Below are 7,932 nucleotides of genomic sequence, written 5' to 3'. Positions count from 1 at the left end.
CTGTATCCACAAAACACAACACTACCCATAAACATCTACTTTACAAATCAACAAACGTCCCTACTGTCTTCCCCGTTCCTCCCATAAACCAAATTCGTCTTCTCTCCCCCCTAACCAATCAAATTTGCCATTTCCAACTCTCATCAAAATTTGCCATCTCCAATTCAACATCAAAATTTGCCATCACCAATTCATCATCAGTCCCTCCTAGGGAGGGAGAGATGGAATCACCCCAATGTCTTATCCACGTCGTGATGCGTCTCACCAATCCACACAGCAATTCTCATTTCCTGCACACAGAACAAAGAAAACACAGGTGTGGAGTCATCATCATCACCACAGGTAAGTGGCTGCGTATGGTGCGACAGGTTCATCAATCCTAACTATTTCCTAAATGACTTTAACAACTTTACATTACCCGGGGTCTTTCCCTGCCAATCCATTGGCCAACTTTCACTATGGGTTCTAAAAACCAATTCCCATTGACCAAGCTGTGGTGCCTCTCAATTTGGGGTCTCACTCCCCCGATTCATCTCCCGGTGCCTCGCACAATTTCTGGGCTGCGACGTGTAGCTCTCCCAGCAGGTCTACCCACCTGCACACCTCCACCACTGCAGTTGCCTCCGAGCTTACCTGCTCCTTACCCTAACCTAACTACCTGGGGAAGGCCCTCTGGCGCTCTCCCCACTCGGTGCCCTCTCTGGCACTGGGCTACCCGGGTCCGTCCTCCGGATCCTCGGGCCCCACTGACACTAACGGCTCCAAGAGCCCACCTGCGGCCTCACCTGGCCGACATCCTCACAGTGGTGGAGTGCCCAAACCAACTACACACACTAACAGGCTACACGCCCAGCCATTTCCACAACACTAATGCACCCATCCACAATACAATTCTGCAACCGCACCACAAATGCCAATATCCAACCACAATTTACCTATACTCTCTACCTAACACTTACACTACCCGCCCCGGGTACTCGTGAAAGGGGTCCACTCTCCCCCCATCCACACCTTCGCACCATGCACACCACTCCGTACCACTTACTCCAACTCCCTCCACACCACTCATTCTCTGCTCCATATATTCCACACACCTGCACTTGCACACCTGTGCTCTCACACCTGGTGCCACCTGCACCCTTCTCTCCCCAAGCGCATTCGCGCTGATCCACAACACTCACTACTCATACACTGCTCCACATACCTGTCCAGTTCTCACACAGCATCATCTCATCTAACTACTCCCCTCTGAAACTTGCGCTTCCCAGTCGTCCCTTTAAACTATTGCGCTCCCTCATCATTATCATCCGCACTAATCTACCTGCGTCCCCACTACAGGTATCAGTCACTATCTAAACTTAACGTTACCTAATGTCAGCTTCGCTAGTTCCCTATCAATATCCTAACCCACCCGGGCTAGTTTTCACTGCCATACACCCCATAATCTAGTGCGCATTTGCCCCCACCATGGGAAGGGTGGCAGGGATGCCACCCTTACCCACCGGGCCCATCGCTCATCAATCCCCCAGTCCTCTGGCACTAATAAGCCCCCCTTATTCAGAGGTACTGGGTCCCGCCCCGGCATCTAAAGCCGAGGCAATCCACGGGGGCGCCTGCTCGCCGGTGTAAGGCCTTATCCGGTCGGCGTGGACAATCCGAGGGAGGGCTCGTGGCCCCATTTTGATTTTTACTACCACGTCACAGACTTGCGACAGGACGACCCCCGGGCCTTGCCAGGGAGAGGTGAGTTTCGGGCACCTACCCTTCCTCCTCCGGGGATTGAAGAACCAAATCTTCATCCCCGGAGTGTACTGACTCCCCTGGCTCCGGTGGTCGTACCTGCGCTTCATCTTCTCCCCCGCCAGATGGAGTTGGCGGCGGGCGAAGGCATGGACTAGCTCCATGCCTTCCTCTAGGTGACGTGCGTACCCCTCCCTCAGCGGGTTAACCACTGTGTCTGGCACGGGACCGCATAGCAAGTCGGCGGGAGCCCGTAACTCCCGCCCATACATAAGCAACGCTGGACTGCATGCGGTGGCCCCGTGCTGGCTGGTTCGGTAGGCCATGAGCAAATAAGGGAGATGTTCGTCCCAGTCATCCTGACGGGTGGCGGTGAACAGTGCCAGTTGTTGGATTAGAGTTCGGTTGAATCTCTCCACCATCCCGTCAGATTGAGGTCTTAAAGGCGTTGTTCTGGTTTTCCGAATTGACAGGAGACTGCACACATCTTTTAGCAATTTGCTCTCAAAATTTCGTCCCTGGTCGGTGTGCAACTCCTGTGGAATCCCATGCCGGCACACAAATCCTTCCACGAAGGCCTGCGCTACCACCCCTGCTTCTTGGTTGGGGAGGGCGTAGGCCTCCGGCCACTTGGTGAAGTAGTCCATCACAACGAGGATGTACTTATTACCTAGGCGGGTGCGGGGTAGTGGGCCTAGGATATCCATGGCCACCCGCTCTAGGGGGGCCCCCACCTGGTGTAATTGAAGGGGGGCCCTCATCCTCCGTGCTGGTCCCTTTTTGGCAGTACAGGCGTCGCATCTCCGACACCAGTCCTGTATGTCGCGCCCCATATTCACCCAATAAAACCTCCGGCGTACCTGCGATGTCGTCTTTGTCCTGCCCAAATGGCCGCCGGGGCGGGTACCATGCACCTGTTGCAATATATCGGTCTTAAATTTATTTGGGACTACCACCAGCCAGGAAGTTTTATCAGAGGGAACCTCCACCCACTTGCGATACAAGATGTTATCCTTCAATTCCAGGGTTTTCCACTGAGCCCAATACGCCTTGGTCTGTGCCCCGAGGGGGGTGACCTCTTCCCCATTAGGTCTTTGCCCCAATTTGACCCAATTGAACACTGGCCCCAGCACAGGATCCTCCTGCTGGGCCGTGCTCCATGCCAAAGTTCCGAATTCCTCATCTGCGGTTAGTGGCAAAATTGGCCCTCTCACCCGGGTTGCCCGGACAACGAGGGTCGGGTCCGAATCGCCCAATTGTTCCCTCTCCTCGTGTCTCGCACAAAATTTGCAGTTTTCCCCCAGACAAGGACGCCGAGAGAGTGCGTCCGCATTACCATGGGCCTTCCCGGCCCTATGGGCCACATCAAAATCGTACTGCTGCAACTTTTCCAACCACCTTGCAATTTGGCCCTCTGGTTCCTTGAACCGAAGGAGCCATTGCAAGGAGGAATGGTCAGTTCTAACCAAAAATTTCCGCCCGTACAAGTACGGGTGGAAATGGTTCATGGCAGCCAGCATAGCCAATAACTCTTTGCGAGTGACGCAATAATTTCGCTCGGGCCTACTTAAGGCCCGACTATAATAACCAATCACTCTCTCCATGCCCTCCTGTGTCTGAGACAAAACTGCGCCCAATCCTTCCTGGCTCGCATCCGTGTCCAGGGTAAATGCCCCGTTGCTAGTGGGGTACGCTAGAAGGGGTGCGGATGTTAGACACCCCTTCAATTTTTGGAAGGCCTCGTGGCACTCCCGTGTCCAATTAAATCGCGTCCCCTTCTCCGTAAGCCGGTGGAGGGGACGGGCCAACTCCGCAAATTTCGCCACAAAGCGCCGGTAGTAGGAGCAGAGTCCCAAAAATCCCCGCACCTCTTTGATGGTACGTGGTGCGGGCCACTCCTCTACCGCTTTAATTTTGTCTGGGTCCGTTTTTACCCCCTCGCAACCGATGACGTGGCCTAAATAGGCCACCTCCTTGGCAAACAAGGTGCACTTACTCGGGTTCAGCTTCAACCCTGCCTGTCTGAGGCACCCGAACACCTGGTCCAAATTAGCTACTGCCTGGGGGAACGTTTTGGCATGTACTAGGACGTCATCCAGGTACACCAGGCATGATTGCCATGGCATGCCGCCTAGTACATGCTCCATCAATCTCTCAAAGGTGGCGGGGGCGTTACACAAACCAAACGGCATCACAGTAAACTGATACAGTCCCTTACCTGTGGAAAATGCCGTTTTCTCCTTCCCTGCCCTATCCATCTCCACCTGCCAATACCCACTCTTGAGGTCCAAAGTTGAGAACCAATTTGAGCCCGCAACGGCATCGAGGGTGTCATCAATCCTTGGCAGGGGATATGAGTCCTTGAGTGTCACGTTGTTTAGCTGGCGATAGTCCACGCAGAACCGCGTGGTCCCATCCTTCTTTTTGACCAGCACAACAGGTGACATCCAAGGACTTCCCGAGGGCTCGATCACGCCTGCGTCGAGCATTTTTTCAACCTGCTCGTCAGCTTCCGCCCTCTTGCTCCAAGGGAGCCGTCGGGCGGCCTGACGAATAGGCCGGGCCTCACCGGTGTGGATCTGATGTTTCACCAGGCCCGTACGTCCAATATCCTCGGTGGACAGGGAGAAGAGGTCCAAATGGGACCCAACCAGTTTGTGTAAGGCCTCCCTCTGGGTACCTCCCAACTCTACGCTACTACGATTTACCATCTCGCAAATGGGATCGGGCCAATTCCTACTTCTTATTGAAGGCTCCCCCCGGGGCCGGCTCGGCTGGACGTTCTCGCCCCTCACTGCCGCGACTTCCTCAACTGGGGTGCAGCCAGCTACCCTCGTGCCCCTTACTATAGTGCGTGGTTCTGTACTTATATTTATTACTCGGACGGCCACTACCGGTCCGTCCGTTTTTACAAGGGTGCAGCCCACGATTAAACCCGGTATGGACTGCGCTGCCACCGGTTCGACCAGGCCGCAGGACTCCTGCCATGTTGGGCGAGCTGCCCACCGGGCCGGCACTATCGCCTCGGCCCTTGGGGGGATGGTCACGGCCTCGGAAGCCTCCAGCTCCGCTCTCTCGGCCGTGCTAACTCCCCCTAACGGCAGCTCTTCTACTCCCACCTGCAGGATCCCCCGGCACAAGTCGATTTTACAACCGCTGGCAGTCAACAAATCCAACCCTATTAAACATGGGTCGCACACCTCCGCCACCCAAACATCTATCTCCCTCCTTACCGACCCTAACTTGAGGGTCACAGAACCACGCCCTATGATCGGGGCCGTTACCCCGGTAGCAAGTTGCAAACTATAATTTTGCAGGCGCTGGATCTTATCCCAGCCACCTGCGCTCGAATCAAGGACCACAGGGCTGATGATCGTGGCGCTAGCTCCTGTGTCCACTACGGCGTCTACCCCCACGCCGGCAATTTTGCATCTGATTGTCAGGCTACCGGTTCCAATCTGGCCACAATAAATGACCTGTCGCGTCAATGAGGGCTCTCCTCCATCCTCTTCTGCCGAACACCGCCCTACGTGCCCGACACCTTCTAGTTTCCCGGGGTCTGGCGGGGGGGTGTCTGGGGTCGGCTAACCCGCTCCCCCCTGGGCAGAGTTGAGGACCTCAACCGCCGGGGATCATCCCGGCGCGTGGCTCGACAGTGCCGCGCCAGGTGACCCAGACGGTTGCAAGTATAGCACCTCACCTGATAAGGTGCTTGTCTCCGGAATTCCAAATTTCCCCCCCTGAAGGTCCGAATTGGATTACCCGCTCGTGGTCCACCGCGGGCCACCTCCGGGGCCGCCTGCCATGGTCCAGGTCCCGCCAGGCGCTGGTCCACCAGCCTCCGGACCATGCCCGCCAGGTCAGGACTCACGTCGGGGGCGGGCCCCCTAAGGGGTCCGCCCTCCATCGGAGGTCCCACCTGGCGGACCGCCATTGCGTGACGATCGCTCCCCCGGGCCAGGGGCCTCGCTGCTTCCCAACGGGCCGCAGCGTCAGCCGCCTGGCTCAGAGTCTGCGGGCGCCACATGGCGAGCTGTTGCCGGAGCTCAATATCCGGGAGGGCCTGGATAAAATGGTCCAGCGCCAGGCTTTCCCGGGAATCCGCTGCCATGCTAGCATGTGCGATCCCCACTGCGCGGCGAATGTCGTGGGCAAGTTCCCCGATGGCTTCCTGGGGCTTGCGTTTTCGCAGCGCGAGCTGAGCTTTAACAAGCTCGCTCTGCTGTTCAATGCCGAATCGATTAATTAGGGCGTCACGGAGGGCTGGCAGGGCGAGAGCACCCGCTGGTAATGCCGTCAGCACCTCCGCCGCCGCGCCGCGCAATGCGGCCACCAGGTGTACTCCACCTTCGTCCTCACCCCAACCGTTGCCCTTACACACACAGTCAAACTGCGCCAGGTATGCGCGTAGATCACTCTTGCCGTCATACGGCGCGAGTGGGACCTTGTGGGACCACCTCGTATGCGAGTCGTTGCCCGCCTGCCGGACCCCGTGCGTCGCCCCTTGCGGGGTCAGCGCGGGGCCGAACCGGCCGGGCCCCCACAGTACATTACCCCCAAGGGGCTCTCGTGCCTCCCCTGTCCCTCTAACAACTACCCCTGTTGGTGTCGATGCATGGGTCACACTTCCGCAACCCGCTACCCATTCCATACCACCACAACCTTGCTCACCCACACCTCGCACCTCTCGTTCCATACCCTCCGGACCAGCCATACACCTCACTCTTGGCCTCTCACGAACATCCGGGTCTATCTCGACCCCCAAGCTTATTAAATCACCTGGCACATCATACGCACGACCATATTGGTCACCACTTACACCGGGTCCTCTTTCTCTTCGCTTCTCCTCCATCACCTGCGAATCCCTCATCCGGTTAATGAGCACATCATCACGATCCGAACACAGACTTTGGACCAATTCTTTTACTTCCTCCTTTATCTCTTTCTTATCCTCTCTCCGTCGCTTCTTAATTTCGCTCACCCCTTCTTCCACTTCTTCTAATTTCTGCTTCACCTCCTTCATCTCCTCGTGCGCCCCTTTAAGTTCTTCCTCTAACTCCACTTTATTTTTTTCTATGTGCTCCCGCACCTCCCGCTCTTTAACCTCCATCACCTCTACCACCTTGTCCATTTTCCTCGTCAGGTCCTCATGTACCGTCTGACACTCTTTTTTAATTACCCCTACGTCCTTTTTCATCTCCTTCTGTGTCGATTTTAAACCCTCTATTACCGCTGTGTTCTTCTTTACCTGGTCCCCCAACTCCTTTTGTCCCACTGTCAGTTGTTCTACTCCCAGCGTCAACTCCTCTATACCACCTTGCAATTTTACAGGCCCCTTTCTCACCTCCTTCTCCATGCGCTCCTTACAGTGCCTCACCTCCTCGCGCACTCCTCCGACCTCCTCACTCACCCCTCTTCTGATCTCCTCTCCCATCACTTGCATCTCCTGCCCAGATGCCACCCTCATCTGCTCCATTTCCTCCCTGTGAGCATCCAGTTTAGTTTCTACCCCCATTCTGACCCCCTCTATCTGCTGCCCCATTTGTTTAACTTCCCTTTCCGCTTGGTCCCTCATGTCCCTCAATTTGCCTTCCATACTGTTTTCTAACCCCTCTAACCCCTTTTGCATCCCTTCCATTTGATTCTCTTGAGCGGCCATTCTGTTTTCTACCCCCATTAACCCATTCTTTACCTCTTTTATCCCATTGTCTAACCCCTCACCGGTACCCCTCGCTTCGTTCCTCATTACCCCCATTTGGTTTCCCATTACCCCCAATTGCTCCTCCAATCGCTCACTCTGAGCATCCATCCGGTTCCCCATTACCCCCATCATCCTGCTTTCCATTTCTTCGCTATTCTTGTCCATAAGGGCCTTCATTTGTATAAAAAAAAGGTTCAAATCTACCAGCGGCGCTACTACGGTCGCGGGCGCGGTCGCCGTGGCCATGTGCGAGGCGCCATTTTGCGCGCCCGTAACCTCGTGCGCGACGACGCTATTTTGCGAGCCTGCCACCCTCACTGCTTCGCTCTCCTCTTGTCCCTCAATTTGGTCCTGGATCGAACCTGCCTCACTCTCCTCTACCGGAACCCAGCCGTCTTGATCTGCCATAGCGCGACTTTCAAAATTCGGGTTTTTATTTTTTTTGTAAAACACAATCAAATTTCGCCGTTATAATTTCGAGCGCGTGAAAC

This window comes from Myxine glutinosa, chromosome 1, assembly GCF_964187855.1.
Source record: "Myxine glutinosa chromosome 1, kmMyxGlut1.1, whole genome shotgun sequence".
Taxonomy (NCBI): Eukaryota; Metazoa; Chordata; class Myxini; order Myxiniformes; family Myxinidae; genus Myxine; species Myxine glutinosa.
This window is presented reverse-complemented; position numbering follows the sequence as displayed.